The sequence below is a fragment of the Ochotona princeps genome, chromosome 12, assembly GCF_030435755.1.
Source record: "Ochotona princeps isolate mOchPri1 chromosome 12, mOchPri1.hap1, whole genome shotgun sequence".
Classification (NCBI taxonomy): domain Eukaryota; kingdom Metazoa; phylum Chordata; class Mammalia; order Lagomorpha; family Ochotonidae; genus Ochotona; species Ochotona princeps.
Genome location: NC_080843.1, coordinates 26,162,099 through 26,189,858, shown reverse-complemented (window position 1 = coordinate 26,189,858; position 27,760 = coordinate 26,162,099). Strand labels below are relative to the sequence as shown.

Genomic DNA, 27,760 nt, shown 5'->3' with positions numbered 1-27,760 from the left:
ACCAGGGGGTTTTTGAGCCAGCTCTTCTCAGTTCACCTCCTGTCCAAGCAGGAACAGTGGCTTAACCTGGCTTGCTTTCACCCCATTCTGTTTCTTGTTATAGGATGTTTCAGCCCAGCTGTGGCTCGTCTATACCCACGTACAGTTCACAAGTGGCTCAGTGGGGGGTCGAGACCTAGCCTAGCCAGTCTCATGTTTACCCTGGTTATCCAGGACACCAGACGGTGTTGGGGTCCGGCCCAGTCCGGTGCATCCAATCCCAGCCCACACTAGTGCCTTGGGAGACTACAATTATTTCTAGGTTAGGACACAGCCCCCATTCCCGCACACGTTCCCCTTGGAGGGAGCCTCAACCCAGTTAGGGTATCCCCTTGGCTCCCAGACTGGGCCTGTTACTAGCCGTAGATCATATGCCTGCCAGTGGTTGCTCTGACTCAGCTTGTTGCAGTCCCTCATTTGTCCTAGCCACAGCCTTAGACATTGTGGCTCCGCATCCTTGATTCAAGCAGAGTACCAGGTGTAATGGCCCAACTCGGCTTGACCTGTGTCCTATCCTGGCAGGCCCGGGCACAGTTCGCCTTGGGCACCTGGTGGCTGGAGTCAGGGTCTGAGCAAGACTCCCAATCCTGTGGCCCCCCAGCAACTTCCCAGTTGCCGGAGGTTTGAACCCCCAAGCCCTGGATCGCACCACTTTCCAATCCCGTTCACCATCTAACGAGGGCGGTGGGTGTGTTGTCCTTGAGATTCGAGCCTCTGTTCCTGGACACTGCAAGGATTCCTGTCTCCCCTATACCAAAGTTGGGCCTATTGATGGGTGTCCCCAAATAGCTTTTCATACCATAAAAATCTCTGAGCTCGCCGCCGGGCAGCCAGCAGGCAGAGCCTGGCACCACTTGGTGCACTGGCCACCCAGAACAGAGGACTTGCCCTCAGCCTCCCTGCTGCGGGTTTGGCGAATGGAACTCACCCAAGTTGCCCACTCCCAACTAACGGGAGCAGGGCGGAGCTCCGACTTTAGTCCAGCTCTGAGGCGGCCCCCATGGCTGCTAACCTGGGGGCTCCGTTGCCCCCCCGGGTCTGGGGGGGACCGCTAACGTGCCCGCAGGGTTTGGCGCCATTCTGTGGCTGAGTTTCATGGAATAGAGGCACCCCCGGCAGCCCGCCACTTTGCCGAAGTTTCAATCTGCCCCCATTCTAAGAATGAAACTCACCCAAGTTGTCCGCTCCCAACTACCTGTAAGTTTTCTACCATAACTGCTATTAAGGTTTTACTCTTCCGGTGAAGTTTCCTACGCATAAATAAAAACTGCATGCTTTGAAGTGTTTCATAATCAGAGATGCTTATCTATAAACCTTCTAGCACCTAGAAGGTCTAGAATTTCTTCTCTTCTGTGTAATTATTTGGGATACACTTCTACAGCATGCAGTTATAAAAGTCATCAGATTCCTCTGTGCCAGTCTATTTCCAATGAAAAGTCAAGTTCACATACTATAGTTACAGTGATACACTCTGAACATGACATGTCTCAAGGATGAAGTCCCTTGTTAATATCAACACATGACTAGCTAACTGTGTCATTTTCTTCTTGCCTATAGTATGGGACACTTTCCACTTGGCTGGGGCAAAAACCAAGGAGAGTGGACATATAGTCCCACAAAAGCAAAAAATGATTCTAATAGGTTGTTCAAAGTCCTTTAAGAGAATGTTCTTTCTCCTCACCAGCTGTATTCTATTAAACATTTATCATCTGAGTTTTAATCCAAGTAATCCCAATTTCCAAAAATACCTCTCTCTATAGAGTACAGAATAAGAAATATTATCAAAGGATTTTTAATATGTAAAATTTCTTATCTTGGTACAATATTAAAATGATTTTAATATAGTCTTAGTTTTAGTCTACAAGTCAGACTGCAAACAAAGTTAATTCAACATTAATTGTATCAAGTCCTCTGAATTATTGGCTTATCCTCTTTTTCTACTGTCACACTGAAAACTCAAAAGTAAAAGCAGATTAGTGACTGAATTTCTCTGGTCCCTGCAACCACAAGTGAAAGTTGGATACCTTACTGTAATTCAGTAAATGGCTGAATTTACATAAGTAAAGCTTGTTACCAAGTGGGTAATTACATTTTCCGATAGTTTGAAGAGTTAATTTTATATCACCTAACAGCTTCTAGATACCTTCTCTTCAGATTATGACCAACTAACATTTTAGAGCACCTGGGCTGCACACCTGTAATACTTGGCTTTGCTTTGGCTTATCCTTACCTGAAAGACACTGTATCTATAGCTTAGCATCACACACATGCTAGCTACATATGCAGCCCACACCTGAAGGGACAGATACAACTTCCATAGTGGCATAATGAGTATCTGAGAACCATGAAATCCTTTCTGAAGCAGTTACATAAGGAACCTGTCAGAAGCAATGAAAGTCGAACAGCAGCTCCAGTATTTTCATATACAATATTCTGGAATGTAAGCATTTTTACATAATACAGGATTAACTGATAATACATTGATCTGTAGATTTACAAATATTGTGGACTTATTTCAGATCATTTTTGTATGTTTTTGGATCTATTCAATGTCTCTAGCCCATACCACTTGTCCTGGGGATTTCAAATAAAATTTTATTTCTTACTAGAAACATGTGGTCACTGGAGAAATGGTCTCTACTGTAAAGAAATGCAGTGAATGTTGTGAGGAAAACAGAGACATGTACGTAGCCGTGAACAACTACCCAGACCTCAGACAGAAGCTCTCCAGGATGGAGACCCATCTAGTAAACTGCAGTTGATGATTAAACATACCTTATACCACTCCTCCCTCCCCTACCACCAAAATGCAAAAAGCCCTGGCTTCTCACTCTCCTCTGTGATCACCCAACTAGGAAGTGCCGGTGGGTTTCCAGAATACCGCCAATGCAATGGAGTACTTAATGCCTCATATGCTGGTGGTCATCTATGCTTGATGTTGACATTCTAGCTATAAATAATTCCCCTACTCAGCTTGCAGCCAATTAAAGGCACTGTGGAACATTTACTCTTGAACTCAAAGGAACACACTGAAAAAGATCCCACCCCATCATGAACTATTAGGTGTATTCTACCCACAAGCTCTGCCAATCATTTGCTCAATAAAATCAACAGGAGCTGTCACAAGTATTTCATGACATTCAGAAAAATCACAGTGCCACCTATAGCTGGCATGTTGCTGTTACACTTTCAGGTACCAACAAAACAGTAAAAGTATCAAAACTCAGATATGAAAACAACTGCTCACCCTACACACAAAAGAATCACCACCTTCATATTCTGATGTTGTCTCTGACTACTAATAATCACACATGCCAAGAAATCATTACTATTTTAACAATTTATGTTTCGCCTGACTTCCAAGGAAAGCAAACTCCACAGCTACTACACACTGATGTTGACAGGCCTTTGCAAACACAGAAAAAGTCCAGGTAGCAAAGAGCACTAAAGACAGATACCTTTGATGGGAAAGCCAGTGGAAGCCTGGAGCTGACCCCAAGAGCCCTGACTCTGCCAAGTGGATGCCGTCTGTCCCAGCTCCGCGTTCACCACACTTAGGAAGTTTTCTCCTTCTCTTTAAATAAGCCAGCAACAATTACTGTATTTGGTAAGCAGCCTTTATCAGCAAGCAGCCAATTATAAAACTTCCTACAAGTAGCCGTTAGGGCTTCGGGAGTTCAGCATTTCCTGAACCCGCCTGCAACCAGGAAATGCAGAGATTGGTCAGGACTCAGCAGCCAAAGTTCCAGTTCTCTTTAAAAATCAACAGTCCTCTCGATGATGCTATTCTAACAATCACGAGTGTCTCTCACCCAGAGCATGTCTCTTCCTCCTCCTAAGATCCAATGAGACACAGATGAACTTCATTAAACATTAAAAACGTATACAAAGAATGCAAGAGTAAGTTTCCTGTTTAAAAAAAATAAGTAGGTCAATTCTTATATAACAACAGGAGCTTAACCGCCTGACTTCTTATTAATCTTTGTATAATAATTTTAAAGAGCACAGAATCATTCAAGTAAGTGCAAAAAAATAAAAATAGAAGGAAACACATATCCACTAAACTGAAAAAAAAAAAAAAAAAAAAAAACACGTGCCCAGTAAAAAGGAATAAAAATTCAGAGACAGTACAGAAAAGAAACATATCTACTTTGGCAGTGACCCAAGTCTTTGGGTGAGGTGAGAGTCCCTTTATAATCGTACTTTGCTTAAGAAATGATTAACATTAGTTTACAGACTGTTCAAGAAACCTGGAGGAAACTGAGAGAATCTAGTGGCATGAAAAAGTCACCAGTTTAACATAATGATCATTTTTGGTCACTGAATATTATCATTTCAATTTGACTTTAAAAAAAATAAAAAACAAAAAAATTCCTGTTCCAAAAGTGGAAAATGATGGGAAGGTGTCTATACACCATGGAGCAATCATTTATATTCCGGAGATACTACAATTCCTAACTCCTTCCCAATCCCAGTTTCCTGTCATTTGAACTGTTACCCTAAAGTACTCTACAGATTTTTTTGCATTTGGTTAAAATACCTAAGCTTTATTTTAAAGTAAATTTTTCTCACAATAAAATGAAACCTGATTTTGCCTAGTCCTAAATTCAAAATAGTGTAGAATTTAAAATACAATGCTTTTGAAACTCACAAACAGGGTTGATTCTAATTTCCTGCTAATATGCACTTTGGGAGGCGGCACTCATGTGGGCACCCGGGGAGACCCCCATCCATGCCAGAGACCCGGGCTGAGGACGTGGCTTTGGCCTGGAGATTGAAGCAGTAGGTGGAAATCTCTCCCTGCGTGTGTATGTGTGCCTATCTCTCAAAGAAATAAAAATCTGAAATCACAACACTAAAAAACTAACGGACTTCCCTCAGTGATCAGTGATACCCACTATTGTGCTTCACAGCAGTGGAAACAAATGGTTCACATCAAAAGTTAAAGTAGTAAGGAGGAAAATGATGCAATTACAAGAGCCTGAACTATTGGTGGCCAAAGAAAGCAGAGCACAGTATTTCTGTGACTTAAACCAGAGCCAGACAAGTAGTTGTGTTTTTGATCCTTGGGCTCTGAGCCAAGACAGTTTCCTCTCAGCCCAGGCTTTAGTTCTCAGATCTCTTTGCGTGCAACCCCAAATCTATTTGAAGTCAAGCTCTTTTTTAACTAGAACGCCCTTATGCACGTCTCCCTGTTCATGCGGCAAAATGCCTTCCATGGAAGACAGGACTGTGTCTTTTTATCCTGTGACTGCTGCAAATTTCCAGAAGTGATCATACAAAGAAAGACATGAAGAATCACATGAAGAAATCTGTTAGACTGTGGGATTTCACAGAACAGAATTCCCTGGGAAGTGGCCGCGTTTAGTAATAAAGTAGATGGAGTAGGTGGTAAGAAGGTGGATGTGAAGGAGCAAGAAGCAGCAGGAACCTTCAAACTCCCTCTCAAAAGCAAAATCGTGACTTGCTTTGGATTGGAAGGGCAAAGAGATAGCAGGAAAGAGACAAAGAGAGAGAGAGAGAGAGATCTTCAGTTAACTTCCCCAAATGCTGGCAACCACCAGGGTTGGGCCAGGTCAAAACAAAAAGACTGGAAATCCGACTCTTCCACATGAGTGGCAGACTAAACACCTGAGCCATCACCTGGTGCTTTCTAAGCTCCACAACAGCAGGAAGCTGTATGCTGGAAACAGAGCAGCACACTCAAACCAGGAACTCCAGTGTAGGATGTGGACATCCCAAGTGGCAGCCTGGGCACTGGACCAAACATCTGCCCCGCCCCCATCCTTAATCATAACAAAGGCAGAAGTCTATATCTCCTGGCACGTTAGAAATGCATCACTCCCGCTTGCAAGTACCAGGATTCCATATGGAAGCCAGTTCATGCCTGCTCCACTTCTCATCCAGCTCCCTGTTTGTGGCCTGGAAAAGTAGCCAAGGATGGCCCAAAGCCTTCGGACCATGTGTCCAAATGAGAGACCCAGATGAAGCTCCTGGCTCCTGGCTCTCAGCTTCAGATCAGCTCAGCTCCAGCCATCACTGGCAACTTGGGGAGTGAACAAGTGTAAAGATCTTTCTCTCTGTCTCTCCTTCTCCCTGTAGATATGCCTTTCAGTGAAATTTTTTTAAAAATCTTTAAAATATATATGTAAATACCAGCAGTTGGGAGCCTCCGTGTAGAGCTTCCCTTCCATCCCTCTATTGCCTACAAGGAGTCAACATATCCCTCACAAGCTCAGAATTTTCATCTATAAAAAATGGAAATCACAATGCATATATCAAAATTAAGCTGGGAAAGTAAAATTAAACATGCAAATGTGCCTGATATTGTGCTGGGACAGTACAAGATTTCAATAGTGTTTCATTCAACTGAAAAAATACCCTGGCTGTGTTGTGTCAGGAGGTGGTAAAAGAAGAGAAAAGCTGTAGCAAAATAAAACTCCCTACTGTTACGAAGTTTAAATGCAGCAAAGGCGGGGGAATGAAGGAGAATAAGGTAATAACCAACATGAGAGAAGTTAAGGGTAAGGTTTTAGACAATGAAAGTTTGCAAGAAGAAAAATAATCCAGAAAGGGGCATATTTGCAGGGGGAAAGTTGCCATTTGGGAAAAAGAAATCCCTTGTGAGTTAGGCAACATCTGAGAAAAAGCAGAAGTAAACAAGGACATGAGCCCAGGGAGTGTCTGAGGGAACACACCGCATGTAGGGAACATCAGGCCCAGTGGCCTTGAAGCACAACTGGCCTTGCACGCTCGGGTACTTCGGGCAGATGGTGGGCTGAATGCCAGTGAACAGGAGATAAGAGGCAAGGCAAGTGGAGGGAACATTGGCAACAACTATCAGTCAGGGCAGGACATGCAAGGCCTCCAGCTTGCACTCTTGTGAAACAAAAAGCCACTGAGATGATGCGGAGTGGGCATGGGACAGGATCTAAGTCAAATTTTTTTTTCTTTTTTTTATATTTATTTACTTCTATTGGAAAGTCAAGTTTACAGAGAGAAAGAGAAAGAGAAAAAGATCTTAGGTCCCCTGGTTCACTTCCCACGTGACTGCAATGGTTAGAGCTGAACCAATCCAAAAGCAGAAGCCAGGAGCTTCTGAGTCTCCCGCATGCATGTAAGTCCCAAGGCCTTGGGGTATCCTTGGCTACTTTCCCAGGCCACAAGCAGGGTGCTGGATGGGAAGTGGAGCAACCAGGACCCAAACTAGCACCCGCATGGGGTCCCGGTGCATGCAATGTGAGGACATTAGTGACTAGGCTACTGAGCTGGGCCATAAGTCATAATTTCAGAGGCGCTCCTTGGCTACTAGATAGAGAATGGACAACCGCACTGACCAAGGTCAGCCCCAAAGGCTCATTGAGAAGTGATGGTTAGAAAGATGGGAAACAGAAGTCAGCCCCTGGAGATGGTTTCCAGGTACAAACAACAGGGTCTGTTGATGGATCTGAAGTAGGATAGAGGAGGAAGCGAGGAAGCCACAATGACCTCATGGTTTAAGGCCAGAGAAATCAGAAAAATGGATCTGTCAGCAAAAGAGGCTGAGACAGCAAGGGCTGCTTAGGAGATCAGACATTTGCTCCATACTAACCAGGAGAAGCTTAGAAGATGTCCGAGCCGAGGTGTCAGGAGGCAAGTGAATGTATGTGTCTGGAGATCAGGGGATAGATCAGAGCCGAGATAGAAAGCTGGAAGCAATCAGCATATAGAGAGCACTTAAAGCCTCACGACAACTCACTGATAGAATGAATACAGATGAAGACAGCAACAGAGAGAGCCAGGCTGAGGCAGAGAATTACCTCCGTGGCCCAAGCCCCTGGGGTGCTTACAGTTTGGAAAGATGCAGACAAGAGAGAATACAGCAAGAACCAGGGATGAAATCAGGGGGAGACGGGGTGGGGTCTCAAAGCCGAGCAAGAAATATCTTTAAGAAGAAGGAAGTACTCAACAGGAAAGTATGGGAGACTTTGACAAGAAATGTTTTCATGGGAGCTGAGACAGAAAACCTCTTTGAGCACGCTGAGAGAAGTATTTCAAGAACGAAGTCCAAAACAATAGGCACTCTATTCACAAAGAAGAGCTGATGAAACTAGAGAGCCAAGAGAAGACCCTTCCACTGAGGAAGTGACAGCTTCCAATACAGTTACCCAACAGTGAAGGGGAAAGTGAGGATCCAGAGAAAGGGCAGACTTTCCGGAGAAATGGCCTTAAGCAGGTGGAAAGGGGTTAAGGGGAGAGCTTTAATTGGGCTAGGAACAATTCCTCAGAAAGGGAAAGTGAGAGAAGCAAGCCGCAGGCAGATGTGTTGATGGGAGTTTGCAGAGTGTTTCCTTTGAATGCTATGCTTTAACTTCCTCTGTAAAACAGGAAGCTTGCTAGAACAAGGATGGGGAAGATCTATCAGAGTAACAAACATTCCACATTAAAATTAGTTCAAGGTTGAGTATAATATAACTGTGAGGTCCCATCATCTTTAGAATCCCAAAATATAATCCCCAGATGAAAACATTTGCATGGCCACCTAAGATTCACAGATCTTCAGTAACTTATGTGAAACTCAGGAATCCATGAATTGAGAGGATATACACCTTAAAATGAAATTATATCAGCAAACTACTGTCTCTAGGATGTGAGTGGAACCATACTACATAAGCAATGTGAAAGTATGGAAGAAATTTTAGGGAAATTTTAGAGAAAACGTAGCCTGTACCTTATCAAATCAGAAGAACATACCTTGATTATAAGGTATTTGTTACTTGAGAAAAATAATTCTGTATTTCTTTTCCTGCATATGGATATTTAAACACACAAAATAGTAAAATAAAGACAAAGTCATAAGAGCAAGAAAACAAAATTTCTTGTACACAAGTCATCAAGAAAGTTAATTTTCTATTTTCTAATTGTAAAAACAGTACAGGGACACCTAAGAATGCGTTACCCTGACTCCTTCCCCCAGATGTTATTTGTTGAATTGTGCTGGCACTAATGGACTCACCATTTCAAATGCAGCACATTCTCCCACCCAAACAGAAGTCACTTTGAATGTGACATCAATCAACTGTTACTGTATTTCACAGAATATCTTCCATTCATCAACAGTGTCCCATTATTTTCCTAATGTAGTTGAGTATCATTGCATTTACTTCAATAAACACTAGAGGGAGTTTCCCCAGATGGTCTAAGTTACACAAAGAAAAAAAAGGAAAAGTTCCTTAAAAGGCTAAATATATACATATACATATACATATACATATACATATACATATACATATACATATACATATACATATGCCACGGTACATAGAATATTATTATTACTGTTCCTTTCTTAGGTTCAGAAAGTTGGTAAACTGGATAGTAAGTTAACTAGAATTTAACTTATTAGGCAAGTTCAGAAATAAGACTATACATTTAAAACAAAGGCTAAAAAAATCACAGTACTTCCAAATCACAACTTTACGACACCTGAATGTAGTTGATATTTTCAAACAAGGACCAATACGTAAGATGAACACACCTTACTTCTTTATTACAATATATGAAAAAATAAAGTCATCTTAACAAAATGAGTAGCTTTCACTAATGAAATGTCTGAACTCATGAGAAGTTTTTGAGTGAGGCTCAGTTGTGAAACAGAAAGGGCCTTGGGAAAACAGGCAAAGGAGTGAAGGCTAAGCCCAGAGGGACCTGGACTTGACCGGTTCTCACTGAGATCAGAAGATAAAAGCTGTAATATTATCAGGAAACAAAAAACACCAAGCAATTCTCAGAAACCTATTTCTGTCCTGGCCTGCCATATTACTTTGGATATTTATACCACCACGACAGATTTTTCACATTGCAAGTGAAAACGACACGACATTCTTGAGCTTTTATTTAGACTTCAGTTACTTGTAAACATTATCATCAAGCACCAAGAGTGCATATGTCTCCCCTCTTCAAAGAAGACAAGTCCTAACTGCATGCCACTAAGGGATTACACAGTTGCCCTTCTCCAAAATTAGGCTGGCAGGGAGGGCACTAAGGGGAATCCAATATGCCTAATCTCTGATCCTGACTTGTGCTTTTCACGAGGGAAGGCAAAACACCAGTCTCCATACAGTAACCATTCGCTTTAGAACTCTGCACCGGCCCAGCCCTCAGAGTAACATTAAACTGCACGCAAGTCACAAGGGGGCATTCCTGATACTGCCAATGCCAATAGGACTGAAAAATTAATACTGTAACACCTTTCAGCAAGATGGTCTTACTGGCCCTCATTCCTTTTTCCTGGTGGGAATTATGCCAACTGTCACCTAGAAAAAGATCAGAAAAGGCATTTTCTGAGCTGATAATTGGCTGTCAAAAAGTATATTCTCTAAAAAAATATCAAAGACCAATTATACTCCTTTTGTTTGTGTAGTCTGGCAAAAATGACAACAAGAGGAAGTTCTGCACAATTTAGGTGGCGCAAGCAGTCCATCTATGATCGTAGGAAACGATGAAAATCTCAAGACTTGAGGGTTCCAGAGAAAGAACATACTCCTTCCATGGAGCTCACAGACCAACGACTTGAGCAGATCAGCGAGCATGGAGCCCACAACCGACAAACCTCTGCCTTTGAAGTCACTGATACCTATCACCATTGCCTGGAAGTCCAGCCCATCCCAGCCTACCTACTCTTGGTACACTTGCCCTGTAGGTGGAGGTTACCACACCTTTCAGCAAAACATAAGCCCAGAACAGTACTACTTTCAAATAAATGCTCTTCCATGACTGAAGATTTCAAATAAACTCCGGTAACTCAGTATACTGAACCTCGTGCCGAAAAGGGCAATTTATAATTGCAGTTTATAGAATTCATGGCACTGAAATGTCTTTCAACATGCTGTAACTTCTTCCTCTAAAACACTGCATTATATCTTTTATTGAAAAGATTACAGTAACAGTTGAGCATTGAAATCAGCATGACCAAACTGAAAGAGATTAAGGAAATTGGTTCAGTGGTTACTAATCACTAACTTGCATGAGCGTGATAATGTGGCCAGAATTCATTTCCATCAACAAACGCTTTATCTGAGTTGCAGTCTTTCCAAAATTTCACAACTCCAAAGTTAGAAACCACATTCAGAGCAAAGCAGCAGACCTTACTTTTTTTCCCCCCACATATGGACTGCTTTCAAGAAAGACTAACATGAGTGCAACTGCAACTCATTTAGGAATGTATTATCAGCCATAAAAGATACTCTATTCCTTTGCTTGTTTTCTAAATAGCACCCAGATTTGTCCAGAACACATGACTATGTGGACTCCACCCAATCCTGATATATTCCCCCATCCAATCTTCCAACCCCCGGGCAGGGGAGCCACAGTTAAGGGTACAGAGGCCAAGCTGGCCCAGTTACAGGAGCAGACGTGGGCAGCGGACCCAAGCCAGGTCAATCTGAATTGCTCTTCCTTCTTTTTTTTTCCAAGAGAAAATGAGACACAGCTGTTTACCACCTGGGATCTATCTGGTACTTAAGGTGCTTACAGAGTTCCCCCAGAGATAGCCAGTCAGGAGGCCAAGAACAAAAGTGACTTGAATCAAGACACAGAGCACAGAATTCTACCGGTTTCAAGTCCGGTTATAGACATCCCAGGAGGGGCAGCTAATGAGTTTTCATTCTGCAATTCTGGGGCTGTACTTTTAATACGGATGGTGATTTCCACCCTTATCTCTAAGAATCCTATGTGAGAGTATGCATCAAATGGGCAAATAATATTATATATAACATGTTGAACCAGTCACTAAAACTGGATTCATTTTCTATAATTAAACAACAAAACAATGACTGATTACAACAAAACAGAAGCTTATTTCTCTGTTACATAAAAGTTCAGTTAGGGGTGGAGGTTGTTTTGGTATTCCAGCTTGCTGTTACCTTCTCTGATTCTTTTTCTCACGTTTATCTACCTTGGGGAATCCCCGACGCAATGGACCAAAATAGGAAGAAGGGCTGATAAGGCGAAAAACAAAACAAGGGGGTACTACACCCCTCTAACCCACCACGTCCTGTGCATGCACACATATACACACACACACACACACACACACACACAATGGAGACTGACTTTCCTATGGAGGCTGCCACACAACAAATCTACTTACACCCAACAGGCCAAAACTAGAGGATCTTCAGGACCAACAGAAGCTTGGAAATGTAGTCCTGGTGCCAGATGGCTGTGCACCTACTTTAGAATTCTATTACTGAAGAAAGGAGAATGTATCTCAGGGATAACTTCCACTGCTGTCATAATGATCGACGACATCTTAGAGAAAGTGTATCAATCAGAAACCTTCAGCAAAGAAAAGCTGGGAACAGATGTAAGTCAGAGTGTTTAAATCATGCAACGGTTCCCGAAAGAAAGGACTCAAGTCGAAGCTTGCAGAATTATGTCATTAATCAAGACTACACTAGGTGTTTCAAACTTTTCCTCAAAAACAGTCACAAGACTGTTCTTTACCACCCAAGAAAAACAAAATACCTCTGATAGTAATGTCATGAAGCTACATCTTTAGCCATTATGGAAATCTAAGTATTTTTTGGTCTAAAGAATTTACATTTCTATACAGACTACAAAAGGTCAGCACCCCATGAAGAGCTACCTAAAACTTAATTCAACCAGTAATATGTTTCGGCAGGTATTACTCTGTTGAATTCTTAAAGCACTGAAATTAACAAATATAACTACGTAACCTACACTTAATTATGTAACATCGGAAGTCTAGTTTCAATCCTTCCAAGAGATCAAACACAGGAAACAGAATCACATTTCTTCTTCAAAGATTTATTTATTTGAGGAACAGAGTGGCAGAAGAAGAAAGAGAGGAAGAGACAAATGGGGAGAGACAGAGAAAGAGACAGAGAGAGACAGGTATCTTCTACCTGCTGGTTTTCTCCCCAAAAGGACTACAACTGCTGGGGCTGGATCAGATCAAGAACCCCATTCAAATCTCCAATGTTTCCAGCAGCATTCGCAGGGGCCTGCTGCATAAGTGGAACAGCAAGGACTCAAAGCAGCTCCTGGCTGTGGGACACTGGTATTCCAGGCAACCACTTAGACAACTGCGCCACAACACTGGCCTACAACATCATGCTTTTAACCTGTATTTATCCAGTCACAAAGCACATAATCAGCAGTTGAGGTCTGCAACCTCTTAATTATCTCAAGTATATGCTTCAATCTTTATAAATAGTAGAAATTAGATGTCATACTTTTTTTCTGTCTGATTCAAAGTGTCAAAATCATTCCTTCAATTAAAACCAATAGTTCTTCTACAACTGCTGAAATATTAAAAACTCTTTGGTCATAATTAAACTTCAAACAGTGAAGCAATTAAGTGTTAAATAAGCCCCACATTATCTGCAAAATGTACATTTGTTTTTAGAATGCTGGAGTCCTACAAGAATGCCAACTGTGGCCATCTGTCTACTTTTGTAGACTCTGTTCTCCAAAACTATGGAAAGGAGATACCAGACATACAAATAACTTACTAATTCTTTTACAACACTTGCTTTGTACCAGAAGAAAATGTCTCATGGGCCTGGCACAGTAGCCCAGTGGCTAAAGCCCTCGCTTTGCATGCCCTGGGAGCACAGTTCTAATCCCAGTCGCCCCACTTCCCATCCCTGTTTGTGGCCTCGGAAAGCACTTCCCATCCAGCTCTCTGCTTCTGACCTGTGAAAGCAGTCAAGGACAGCCCAAAGATGTGGGACCCTGCACCACCGTGGGAGACCTGGAAGCGTGGCTTCTGGCTTTGGATTGGCTCAGCTCCAGCTGTTGAGGCCACTTTAGGAGTAAATCTATGGACAAAAGGTCTTCCTCTTTGTCTCTTCTCTCTGTATATCTGACTTTCCAATAAAAGTAAATCTTTTTTTTTAAAAAAAGAAAATGTCTCAGAAATTATATTTTCTGTGAGTTTCAAAATGGACCCAAACTAAAGGGAACTAAAAGGTGCAATGAGAACAAAATGCCTCAGATGCAACATTTTATGATGCAAATAACACTGGTACCATCCCATGCCTCTACACCATATCCTCAAACACAAATGAGCAAAAATGCAGGAAATCACTTACTCTCCTATCCAATTATTATTGCACTGATAAACTAAGAAAAAGGCTAATGCTACTTGGTACTTGTTGAGCATTATGGTTAATGGTACATTAAGCCTGCGATTAAAAGTAAATTGAGGGCTTGGCAGCGTGGCCTAGTGGCTAAGGTCCTCGCCTTGATCCCATATGGCCACTGGTTCTAATCCCGGCAGCTCCACTTCCTCTCTCTCTCTCCTCCTCTCAGTATATCTGACTTTGTAATAAAAATAAAAATAAATCTTTCAAAAAAAAAAAAGTAAATTGAAATTATGCTTTTGTAAAAGTTGAAAGAAAAGAAAAAAAAGAAGGAAGGGTGATTGCAGTATGGCTGTCTCCTTAGAATTCTATGAAATACATGAAATCTGTTTTCTCTATATTAATAAAACATTTTTATAAATCATTTTAAGATGTATTTACTTTTATTGAAAAGGCAGATCTACAGAGAAGGAGAGACAGAAATATTTTCTATCTGCCGGTTAACTCCCCAAGTGGCTTCAACAGCTGGAGCTGAGCTGATCCAAAGCCAGGAGCCAGGAGCCAGGAGCTTCTTCCAGGTCTCCCACGTGGGTGCAGGGTCCCAAGGCTTTGGGCCATCCCCTACTGCTTTCCCAGTCCACAGGCAGGGAGCTGGATGGGAAGTGGAGCAGCCAGGATACAAACCAGCACCCTTATGGGATCCTGGTGCACGCAAGGTGAGGACTTCAGCCACTAGACTACTGTCCTGGGCCCAGTAAAAAAATTTTTAAAGAAATAAATTATAAATTAATGCCACATATTTACAGTTCTTTCAATATGGCTCCAAGAAATTTTCAAATTTCCTACATGCCTCTCATCACCATATACTCTGTAAAGGTCAAGTTAAATGAGATAAACCTTATTAAGAGTCTATCCAGAATTTTGTAACCAGAAATTATCTCACCTCCATCCTGAGGGTTGCCCCAGTAACCAGAGAAAGATAGTTTGCTTTGAGCCTGATCCTAGGCTGCTGCCTGGAAGAGATGGCAGAATTCTGGTGGGCCCGTAAGGCAGTGAAATCACCCCTGCACCAATGACAGGTCAAGAGGAGTTTTAAAGCCCCTTGTGCCTTTCTTCCTGGCTTTTTTCCCCTTTGCAGCGACCCCTCCACATTTGCCTTTCTGCTGTAAGGGGAAGGGAAGCCCATGACCGTGGTTCCCTGGAACAAAGGCCATCTAAATTGGTTTTATATATTTGGCTGAGGTATTCTTTCCCTGGTGGCCGGTGAATCTTACACATACCTCCCTCAAAGCACCCAGAGATTATCTGCTGAATATATGAATTACAGAACCAGTTTAGTTCACGATACTTAACACATTTAACTTACACGCACATTGCTTTCCTGTGTTGTGTCTCCTACCAGACTCCAGATGCCTTACACAGGATTCTTTCTTGCCTCATTCACAGAGCTCTTGATCACCCTGTCTGCCACTTCCTGAAACTCTTCCTCATCAATTGCTATCCAGCTTGGCAACCATTTCTAAACTTATCTCCCGTGAGCCACATACTCCTTTCTGGACACCCCCACAGCACTGCATTAAAGCAATCTGACAGTAATGCTCTAGTTTCCCAAAACTTCAGCTGTAATGTGGGAACAGAAAAAGAAAAAATTTTAGAAAAACATCGTTACTGCAAAAATTGACTCTTCAGCTTTATAAATTCAATGACAGTAAAAGGCTTTCTTTACATAGACACCTGATAAGTGAGTTGTGTTTGTTTTGTTCTGTTTTTTGTTTTTTGTTTTTAGATTTATTTTTTTATTTTTATTACAAAGTCAGATATACAGAGAGGAGGAGAGACAGAGAGGAAGTGGAGCTGCCAGGATTAGAACCGGCAACCATATGGGATCCTGGCACGTTCAAGGCAAGGACTTTAGCCACTAGGCCACGCCGCCAGGCCCTTGTTTTGTTTTTAAGACTGCTTTAATTGGAAGTTAGAGAAAGAAGGACAGAGAGCAAGCAAGATCTTCCATTTGCTGGTTCATCTCAACCCCCCACCACCCCTCCACCAGACAGCCACAATGGCAAGGGTCAGGCCAGGTTTCAAGGGCAGCTAGCAAATCTTTGCAAACTGGCTAGAAGGCCTAAAAGCAAGATAAGGAGTCCTCAGTGAGAAGAACTGAGAACAAAGCCTTCACGGTTCCTCAGAGAAGCCTTTCAGTTCATGAATTACGCCCCAGTCCATCTCCGCTGGGGCAGCTTCTCTCCAGGCGGCTTCCCACTGGGTGCCAGCCCCAGAGCCCTGCAGTGCATGTCCCACTGACTCACAGCCACACACGTGCTGCCCCTTTGGGGCCCCTACTGCCCCATATTCAGTCACCCAGTGGCATCTCACCCCCTCCCACCACTCCCTGCAATAAGGCTCTGCACATGGCAGATGCTCAGTGTATGTTCACCAAAATGAACAACCAAATAAATGGAGCGAACAAAGTGTCAAGGAGAAAGTGGTGCTCACCCTCTGAGACCATAAGACTAAGCAAACAGATCTGGGATGATCCCAGTGTTTACATTTGGAAAAACTGTACTAATCAAATCAAGAACATCACAGCAGGTGTGTCCTCTAAAACAGAAAAACAAAGAACAGTCTGTGCATGTCCACTGCTAATGTGAACAATTTATGAGGGAGTATCTGAGCAAGTAAGCTCTTGGTAACTAATCTCTGCAATGGGCTCCCCTATTCAATTTCTAGATGATAACAATGATATTAACCAAGCCCTTGTTAGGTGCTAGGTCTGCCTGAATGCTTCATATATTGTGTCTCCTTTAACACTTTAAAGGAATTCTATTACTGTCTTCATGTCACTGATAGATAAGAAACTGTCTTAGATACTGCATATTTACATATCTGTTAGACTAAACCACACTTACTTAACCAAGAAAGAGGATATGACATTTTCTATTTTTTTTTTAAGGATGAGATCCAAAACTGTGTGATTATGCCAGAAAATGGACATCACTCTGGGTTTCGGTGCATATGATCTCCTGAATAACTGTGTCCCTAAAGTCCACACAACCTTCTTCGATCTGCTCATGTCATCAGTAACAACTATATATACTCTACGGCTCATTCCAGATATTAGTAAAGTTCCCAATGAACTTTTTAAAGTAACTATCAATATCTATTGGATCAAGCTATCAATAACATCTTAAATACATAAATTCAAACCACCATACTCAAGTGTTAGGGACAAAAAATCTGGAACAAAAACCCTATCATTTAACAACTCTAAAAAAGGATGTATTATAAGTACAGGCTTCATAAACACATTCGATATTTTTATATGGCATCAGTTTTTATAAAATGACACATGCTATAAAACATAATGTAGGTTTTATTATAGCTTCATTGTTTTAATAATACATACTCATTGTGAAATTGTAAAACCAAATACACTAAGAAAGTAGTCATCCAGACAAAACCACCTCCGTAATTTAGGTGAACATCTCTCCACGTAGCTGTCAGTGTTAAAAACCATTCAATCAGACATACGATTCTCAATAAACAGAATTATTCCAAATATAAAGTTCTGTGACCTCCATGATGCCTGAAAACAGAAAACAGAACTTATGTTTGCACAAACTTAGATCTATATCCTTTCAAGAATTATTTGAAAAGCAGCGTGAGAGAGACACCGAGGGGCGGGGGGGGGAAGAGAGAGGAAAACACTTTTATCTACCTGTTTACTCCCCAAATGGCCATAACATCTATTTCTGGGTCAGGTTGAAATCAATGGCCTAGATCTCCAACCTGGTCTTCCACTGGATGACAGAAGACAAAGCACTTAGGTTACTTTCCCGTTTTTTCCAGGCACCTCTGCAGGGAGATAGACCATAAATGGAGCATCTGACCAGCACTGCAACAGATGGCAATTGCAGCAGGTAACCCACTGTGTCACCACACTAACTCCAAATCTTTTTCAATTTAAAAAAAAAAAAACTTTCCAAATCAGCACTTTTCTCTTTAAAATTCTTAAAAATCCTTAAGAGTTTTAATATGTGTGGATATATCAATATTTACCATTCAACAATCATAAGTGAGAAATTTTTCAGTGACATTTAAAAACAAAATTCCACATGTTTTAGGAACAGAAATCATGTATTTTTACAAATTTCATTTTACAAAACCAGAAGTGTATGACTTGTGGTTTTTTACATTGTTTGCAAATCTCTTACTAAAAGGTTGCTGGATTCTCTTTCCTGTGTCTGCATTCAATCCAACCTCTCACAAGCATAGGTAAGTGGAAAAAGAATATTTCAAAAGATTTTTCAGGTAACAGTGAATATTATCTGTTGTTACTATCCTCAAATCCAACATGTGATAGTTTCATAAAGGTTTCTGGCAAAGTGAAATCTGATATCAGTGAAATTTCTCTGATTCATCAATACCCATTCTTTATCTGGTACCTCAACTGTGTTTTCTTAACATTGTATGACTTTCTAACTCACATACTGATCTTTTGGAAAATGCTGGTTCACTGAGTTAAACAAATGTTAACATATTTTACTAAATATTATCACAATAACATACTTGTTATCATCACGAATCTCATCAAAATCTTAGGAAGCCCACAGTTATAAATATATATTTTCTAAAAATCTTCAATGCTTCCAGTTAATTTCTTTGAATTGGCAAACTACTTTGCTCATTTTTCAAAAGGATGCCTGCCAAAGACCCAAGACCAACCATATTTTCTCATGAATCATATTGTCAAGTAAAAATAGTACTCCATGAAAAAGCAGCTCATTCAGTAGAGAACTGGCATCAGTTTTCTGATACTACCTGAAGGAAGTCCCGCAAAGTTCAATTACTATCTTAGAGTTCTGGAGACCAGAACAGGAATTAAAGTGATGTTAGCAGACACTTGTCCAGACTGGCACATCTAGGGGAGGATCTGTGTCCTTAGAGCCGTGGGACTGCAATCCCCATTTTTTCAGGGTTATCCATGGGGGCTGCTCCCAGTTGCTAGAGGACATCTGCATTCCCTCGCTTGGAGACTCTTGTTCACATTTAAAGTCAGCAACAATACACCAAGTCCTTCTCATTTCCTCTCTCTCACCACCTCCACTGCCTTCTCTTTTGCTTTTAAGGACTCATGCCTAACTGGATAATCCAGGCCAACCTCCCAATTCCAATCCTTAACTTTAACCACACCAGCAAAGTCAGTTCTGATGTGTAATGCAAAACAAACACGGGTTTCTGGGAATCGGGCTTGGGCATATTTAGTGGTCAGTACTCTGCCCATCACACAACTCACATAATTGTGCAAACATGTTTTCCTCTAGACATCAGGATACTTGAATGTATTTCTCCTATATTGTCAATCATATGAAAAACTTGTGTTCTGTGAGTGAAATGTTAATAAAAGTAAGTAATTTCCACTGATTCATCAAGGTCATTCTTAAGTGAACCTGCCACCCACACCCTTGCCACCCCTCAAGTGTGATGGTGAAAAATGAAGACAACAATAACCCTGTAGAGTTTGGTGTCACTACACTCATTCATCCAAAATGCAAGTTGCCCTACCTGACATTATTTGTGCATACTGACTGTGTGGCAGCCTTACACAGAATTATTATTAACTTCTCTTTATAATGTATAAGATGCTTTACTAATACTCACCTCAACTGACTGTTGTAAGAATTTTTGAGATTAAATAAACGAGTATACGTTTGGCACATAATTATTGTTCACTAAATGGTAGCTATTGTTGCTCACCATCTATTCTAGGTTCAAATATTCTGTTTTGTCTTGCTGTTTTTAAACACAGCAGGCTACAATAGCCTGTCATTTTTTAAAGAAATTTATTTATGGGTCTGGCATGATGGCTCACAGTGGCTAAATACTTGCCTTGCACATGTCAGGATCCCATATGAACACCAGATTGTGTCCCAGCTGCTCCGCTTTCATCCAGCTCCCTGCTGGTGGCCTGGGAAAGCAGTTGAGGACAGCCCAAAGCCTTGGGACCCTGCACCCATGTGCGAGACCCGGCAGAGGCTCCTGGCTCCTGGCTTCGGATTGGCTCAGCTCCTGCTGTTGCAGCCACTTGGGGAATGAATAGCAGATGGAAGATTTTTCTATGTTTCCTTCTCTCTGTAGATTTGCCTTTCCAATGAAAATAAATAAACCTTAAGAAATTAATTTATTCACTTGAAAGGGCTACAGAGTGAGAGAGAGAGAGCTCTTTTGAGTCAGCTTCAACTGCATCTCCCCAGGGGAGGTAAGGGATCCAAACACTAGGGCCAACTTACACTTTCCCCAGTTTACTAGCAGGGAGAGTCAGGTGGAAAGTAGAGCAGCCAGGACACATGCCAGCACCCATTATGCTCTAACAACAGCCCCTTAAAGTATTAGATTAAAAACAGGCCACAAGCCAATATGGTGGTACAGCAAGTTATGCTGCTTCTTGTGACACCAACATCCATATGGGAGTGCTGGTTTCAGAGCCAGCCCTTCTGTTTCCAATCCAGCTGCCTGCTAATGCACCTGGGAAGACAGCAGAAGACACCCCTAAGTGATTGAACCCCTGTTACCCATATAGAAGATCTGTATGTAGTCCCCAGCTTCTGGCTCAGCCTGGTCCAGACCTGGTTGTTGTGCCATTTAAGGAGTGAACCAACAGACAGAAGACTTCCCCTTTCTCTACAACTATGTCTTCCAATAAACGAATAAATAAATCTAAGATACAAACAAGCAGAAACAGACAGCACGATGCTCTCTGTGACAGCTGAATCACCTACTGTGTTGCCTGGAGTATTCGCTCCTCAGAGAGATCCTGCTGCTGCCAGGGAGCTGCTCTGCAGCCAATCTTGAGAGGTCATTCAGTAAAAAGACAAGGGCATCAGTCGTCTTATGTATGTTTCCCATCAGAGACAAATCACAACCACATCTCCTTCTCATGTACTTAAAACACACATGAAAAACACAGATTTGAAAGGCAGAGATACACACAGAAAGGAGGGCAGAGACCCATCAATCTTCCATCCACTGGCTAACCCCACAGAACACCTGCAACAGCTGGGGCTAGGCTAGTCCAAAGCACAAGCCAGCAATTCCATTTGGATCTGCCATGTGGGTGGCAAGCACCCAAGTTGTTGAGCCATCACCTGCTTCACCTCCCTGAGAGCACATTAGCTGTGTCGGAAGTGAAGCCAGGACTCAAACCAGGCACAGCAACAGAAGTCATGGGTGTGCTGAAAGGGTCATTACAGCTATGCCACAGAGCCTGCCTGCCTGAAACTGCTTTTTATTTATTTCAGAGGGTACTTCTAAGGCTTTGTTTTCTGTATTCCTTTTTTATTCTTTAGAAAAGCACTGTACAGGCCCAGCATGGTGGTCTAGTGGCTAAAGTCCTCGCCTTGAATGCACCAGGATCCCATATGGGTGCTGGTTGTAATCTCAGCAGTCCTACTTCCCATCCAGCTCCCTCCCTGCTGGTGTCCTGGGAAAGCAGTCGAGGATGGCCCAGGGCCTTGGGACCCTGCACCTGCACGGGAGACCCAGAAGAAGTTTCTGGGCTCCTGGCTTCGGATCAGCTCAGCTCTGGCCATTGCTGTCACTTGGGGAATGAATCATCGGACGGAAGATGTTCCTGTCTCTCCTCCTCTCTGTATATCTGACTTTCCAATAAAAATAAATAAATCTTTAAAAAAAAATCAAAACACTGTACATAAAAACAAATTACTTTGTAGGAAAGTTTAGTCTTATGTAATTTTTATATTATATTTTTCTATAATAATATTTTAGGAGTTAGTTTTGTTTTTAATGATACAGATTATCAGAAACAGTAAAACAGGCTGAATAAGTATCATAGAATTAAAATATCATATTTTGACTAGTTAAATCACCATCATTTTAAAAAATCATAAATTTAAACATAGTCATTAATATGATTTTTGACCCAATAGAAACATCCATTGATTATTCTACAGTAACTGGCCACTGTGCATCAATTCTTGGTACGAAATCAACTGTACTAGTCAGATGGGAGGGTCAATGACCAGGAGACAACACGGGCAAAATCAAAAGGCTTGAAAACTGCAAAGATACATCGTATGACATTATCAAAAAAAACAGTCTAGTCCTGCGAAGTCTGAGGAAGCAGTCCCAAAGAGAGATAGTAAGGTCAAAATCTTAACACAGTTAGGTCAAAATAGAGATATTAAGGACAGGCATATTCCAGTATTAAACAGATCCCCTACCCAGGAGATTGGGGACAAGTCTATGGAACCAAATGAGACAGGGCTGCTGCTCACTGAGGCCATACTGTGGCCATCCTGCAGCCACTGCACTCACCATGATTTCTGACTCCCAGCTCTATCACTGCCACCTTCAGCAATCCTCCAGGAACTACACCCGGGTCCCTCACATTATCCTTCCCTCCAGCTTATAAACATGTTGCTTCTCCCCTTCCAACCTAAGATAATGGCCTTGACTCAACTTCCCTCCATAATCAGCAGGGAGTCTTCCTTCTCACAGTCACAGCTCAACTCTGCAGCCGTTCCCCAGGTTCACTGTCCCTCGGTCAGGCAATGGCTCCAACCACCCTGAAGGGCAGCTAGTATGAGCACCACACTGCCAAATCCCAGAGTTTATCCTCAGTCCCTACCATATGAGAGCCACAGAGAGCATCTGACAGGCAGGTTCATTTCCTCCTTTTGGATATACCATCTTCATGTGGCTCCAGGGCACCCCACAGGACTCATGCCTTCGCATTGTTAGCTTTTTCTTGACATTAGCTTCTTTTCGGTATAAGCGCTTTTCAGTTTGTGCCACAAGTTGTAACATCAGACTCAGCAAGCCACTCAGGAGATTTTATTCCAGTAGGGAAGGTGGCTATGGGGACAGGAGAGGAAGCAGAGAGAGTGACAGAGGGAGAGAGAGAGATCTCCTAAAATAGTGGAAGGAGAGGGCTCCAGAAGAAGGCGGGAGAGAGGCCAAGAGCAAAGCCAAGAAGGGCAGCAAGCATGTGGGAGTGCGCCTGTATGGCTGAGGGCGAGTATCAAGGGGCCGTGAGGGATTGGTGGATAGGGGCTGCTGCAGGATTTGTAGGTGCGCTGGTGAGCAAGGACTACAGCAAGGGGTTGCGGGGGATTGGTGCAGCGAGCTGTCAGGTACGGTACCATGAAGTTTCAGCGGACTGGTGGCAACAAAGTTACAAAATTACAGCACACTGGCATACAACAAAATTTGAACCCGAAGGATACACAAATCCTAAGAAAGTCAAGACCTAAAGGAAGCAGATATTTAAAATGGTATCGAGTCCAAAACGGCGGGGTGTTCAGGGCCAATGTTCGAGTTACTCTTCGCACATATCCCCCAGGACTCCCAGCTACTCGGGGCTAAGTCCCTGGCCCTCCTCCCTTTTCCACACACACTCACTACCCTTGGTCATTTCATTCAATCTCACGACTTCTACGACCCTACATTAGCTGATTCCCCACACCCTCTCTGAACTCCTCTCACTCCCTGCATTCAGTCTTGCCCTGCCAACGGCCTCCTTACAGCTGCTGTAAAGGAGCCTTCAGTGTCCTCCAGGAAAGTCCGCTGGAGCTCAGTACTCCACTGGCATTCTCAATGAGGAGGCCCATTGGTCTTTCTCCATAAAACCAACTCTCTCATTCCATCAACATTCTTTATTCCCATTTCACTTCCCTCCCTCCTTCCCCTCTCCCATTTTCTCTACATTTTTCTGCTAATCATTTACCACCGCTTAACATACTGTGTGTTGCGCTTCCTTATCTTTCCAAAGGCTGTCTTCCCACAATAAATATAAGCCTTGGGGAGCCAGATTTCAAGCAACTATTTCCTGAATAAGTGAGCAAACGACTGTATTTTAAAATACATACAAAATGCCCCCAAAATATCCATGTTTAAAAATTCAAGCAGTATGTTGCAAATCTCCTCCTCCTCATTTTATCTCCACATCATTACCAGCACCCACGCCCAACCCCTCCCTTAGCTCATTACTGTTTCCATACACTGTCTAGTCACTTTGGTTCCAAGACAGAAGAGGACACCTGCACTGCACAATCCACCTCGAACTCACTGGCACTAGTAAAACCACCTGAGATAAATTTTCTCATTGGCCCTTCTTCTGCCTCCATGCCTCGCCATTCCTGTGTTTTTCTCTTATCACTGAAGACATTTTATTCCCTTTTCTGCAGCAAACCATTCATCTTCCCTGAGCCCCCTATTCTATCCCTTATTGAAATTCCAAACCCTACTATGTACCCTTTTCTTTGAGGCCTCCATTTATTCCCTCCCTGTTGGTGTTATCCCTTAAATACACATACACAAACCATACAGTCTTTGTTTACTCTGACTGCTGCACTTATTTTTCATGTTTCCTTCCTTTTGTTACCAGAATCTGTATTCACGAAATGCTCCATGTTGGACGTGTTAAAACCTTTTTAACCCTCTTTATATTCAGCTGGCTTCTGGAATGCTGTCTTCAGCCACAGCTGTGGTTTGAATGTGGCTCATCCCCCGAGGGTCCCCAGTGTGGTGCTGACGCCTTTAAGAAGCAGAGCCTGGTGGAGTGTTTAGGTCGCAGAGGTGGCTGCCCTCAGAAGCTCTCACAGGACCCTGAGGAGTTCATTCTTTTCAGAACAAGTTGCAGTCCCTCCCTCCACTCCAGCCGCCTGTCTCATGACATTATCTCCGGCTCCCATGTCCTCTGTCACCGTTGTGATGCTATTTCCTAAGAGGTCCCCAGCAGAGCCAAGGTGAGGCCAATGAATTTAAACTTGGAGAACCATGAGCTAAATTCATTTATTTTCTAATGCTACCTGGCTTCAACTGTCTTATCGTAGTAACAGAAAATGAACTACCATAACCCAACAAGTATTTTTAGGACAATTAATAGTTTCTCAACTTCTAATAATTCTATAATAAAATTATATAAAGCATACTGTCTGCCAAGTGCAACTCCATACATTTTCCAAGTTTGAATGGATGCATGGATATTCTTTCCTGCAGTAAGTCCACGATCTAAATTCTACCCACTGAAAGCCTCTTGGCTTGCAGTCTACAATGTGTAGAGTTTCCAATCCAAAGACCTAACAGTTTGTGTTACCAATACCTAGGAAATCTGTAGTTTCCACATTTTTTAGTAGAAATTTCAAAGTGGTATAGACAAAAGTTTTTCTTGAATAACACAGTTACTTTCCTCAAGGAACAGAATTAGCCAATGTATCACCATGTTTTGGTTTCTGCAAATCTCGACCAAGTTGCTTTGCCGTGAGGGTTACATCATGATTTGGCATTTATAATTCTACATATACAATGCAATACGTTAAAAAGTGCTTTTCAACTAATGTTCAGTTACCTCTGACAATTACCTTCTGAGGGCGATGGGATAAGTACAATGTACCCAGAAAAGTAAATATTGCACAACAGGTAAACAGGGAGCTGAGTGCAAACTCTGATATCATAAATGCAGGCTTCCTATCACAAAAGGCTCACTTCTGAGCTGAAATTCACATCACCATTTCACTTCTTTGTATATCAACACAGATTTGACACCACCATCATTTAGATGCCACAGACCTCATACATCATGGTAACCCTTGCAAATTCTAAAAAACAAAAAAATTTCATGAGATACAAGAGGTCATCAAAAGCAGCGACACTTAGGGATAAAACACTGCTGATTCTGGCCGTGCACTTATTTTTCCAGGTATTTTAGCTGTACAGTTTTTACAAATTAAAAACACAGAGAAGCAAAAAGAAAATGCTCCGACAGAATACCCACACCCTAAATATTTACCAGAATATGCCCCATTATTAAACAGCACAAATAATTGCGCTTCATATTTCCAAAATACAGGACAGATCCACCAGTCAGTCTTTTAAAAATCCAAAAGAAGGTGGCAAGTTGTTTTGTTACATTTGTTCACTTGTTCATTTTTCAGAGTAAGCCATGAGTCAGTAACATCCTTGGCAGCGACTGTGAGCACAGAAAGCGTGTCACTGTGCTTTCAATGCAGTAACATAGCACAGCCTTGCAGTTGGAGGGAAACAAAGACATAAGCAGTTTCACTTAGCAAACATTCATTGAGCAACAACCAAGTGGAAAATCCTTGTTAGACTCTGGCAGGCAATATAATGGGGAGGGCAAGCAGCAAGAATGCATCCAGTAGAAATGACACAAAATTGCATAAAAACCTTCACCGACAGAGTACAGGCACTAAACACAGAAGTGTGCTTGCATGAAGACACGTGGGAAATTAAAAAGGTTTATGAAATTTGAAGCTATCTCCTAAAAAACAATGTTGCAATTCCTTTTTGGGTTACACTAGTCCTATAACAGAAGTGTGTGGACACAGTTAGATCTGACTTTGTAATAAAAATAAATAATAAATCTTTTTTAAAAAAAAAGTTCCCTAAAATGTGCTGGTCAGTGGTTGAGGGAAGCCCAAGAAGGATCCAGTTACACAGCTCCTTCCTCCCTACCCACTGTTTAGCAGGAGTCTGTGGCTCTTGATCACAGAGGATTTAAACAGCAATGAACATGGAAAAAAGGCTGAATTCAAACTACAAGTTCCCTTTCATGGCTTTTTTTCAAAAGATTTGTTTTTATTGGGAAGGCAGATTTACAGAGAAAAGGAGAGACAGAGAGAAAGATCCTTCCATTCACTGGTTCATTCCCCAAATGCCACAACAATTGGAGCTGAGCTCATCAGAAGCCTGAAGTCAAAGCCGAGAGCTTCTTCCAGGTCTCCCACACAGGTGCAGGCTCCCAAAGCTTTGGACCATCCTGTACTACTTTCCCAGGAGCTGGATGGGAAGTAGAGCAGCCCATATGGGATCCCAGAACCTGAAGGTGGATGCTTAGTCAAATGAGCCATTGTATCAGGCCCCCTTTCACAGCTTGTTTTTACCTGAAGATCATAAACAAGGGTCAGGTTATGAAAACACATCTTTGAACATTGTGATCAAATGTTTGTGTATACTCAAAGGCTACAGATTGAGTTTCCTTGTACTACTTTCTAAATTACTAAAAGAAAAAAAATAGCCAATCCATAAAACCATTTACGAAGTTCACAATCCATGAGTGACAACAAGTGATACCTTGGTATCAGTGCTCTGTTTGTGTCCTTTGCATTTTGCTTAATTGCCTTGTTTAAGATTCTTTATTTATATAAAGGACTAGGTGGTTTTTTTTGGGTTTTTTTGTTTGTTTGTTTGTTTTGTTTTTACAAATGGCTGGCTCTGGGTTTCCCCACAGAGCCCTGTATTGACTTGTTGTGAATACAGTTCCTACTTTCACAGGCTTATTTCACCTGCTCATAATTTATTAACACGGTGAATGTTTAACCCACTTTCCTTCATTAACAACAAAGTGTCAATCCCACACCCCCACAGAAACAGAAAAAACTCAATACAGCCTCCCAGACAGTTTCATTCATTATACTAAAACAATAGAGCATGTTTTTCTTCCAGCCATGAATGCTGTTAATGGAGTTTATACCTCAACCTTTATCATCTCACTGGCTGCTTTAAAGAAAGGGTAAGTGAACTGACTGAAAGAACACAAGTGCCCAAAGGCCAAAAACCTTTCCAGATCTTGTTAACCTCAATCTAAACCAATA

The 27,760-nt window shown here is 42.0% G+C and overlaps 1 protein-coding gene across 5 annotated transcripts in view; it reads right to left on the bottom strand.

The window, feature by feature from the left end:
- Window positions 1-27,760, bottom strand: part of TBC1D4 (TBC1 domain family member 4) — a 183,958-nt gene that overhangs the window by 87,953 nt on the left and 68,245 nt on the right. The window contains exon 1 of one of the 5 annotated variants that reach the window (XM_058670651.1): window positions 3,498-3,658. The exons of the other annotated variants lie outside the window; for them this stretch is intronic. The gene's annotated coding sequence lies outside the window, so the exon portion shown is untranslated. Of the gene's footprint in view, window positions 1-3,497; window positions 3,659-27,760 lie in introns of those variants that run through there. 5 annotated transcript variants of the gene reach the window in all.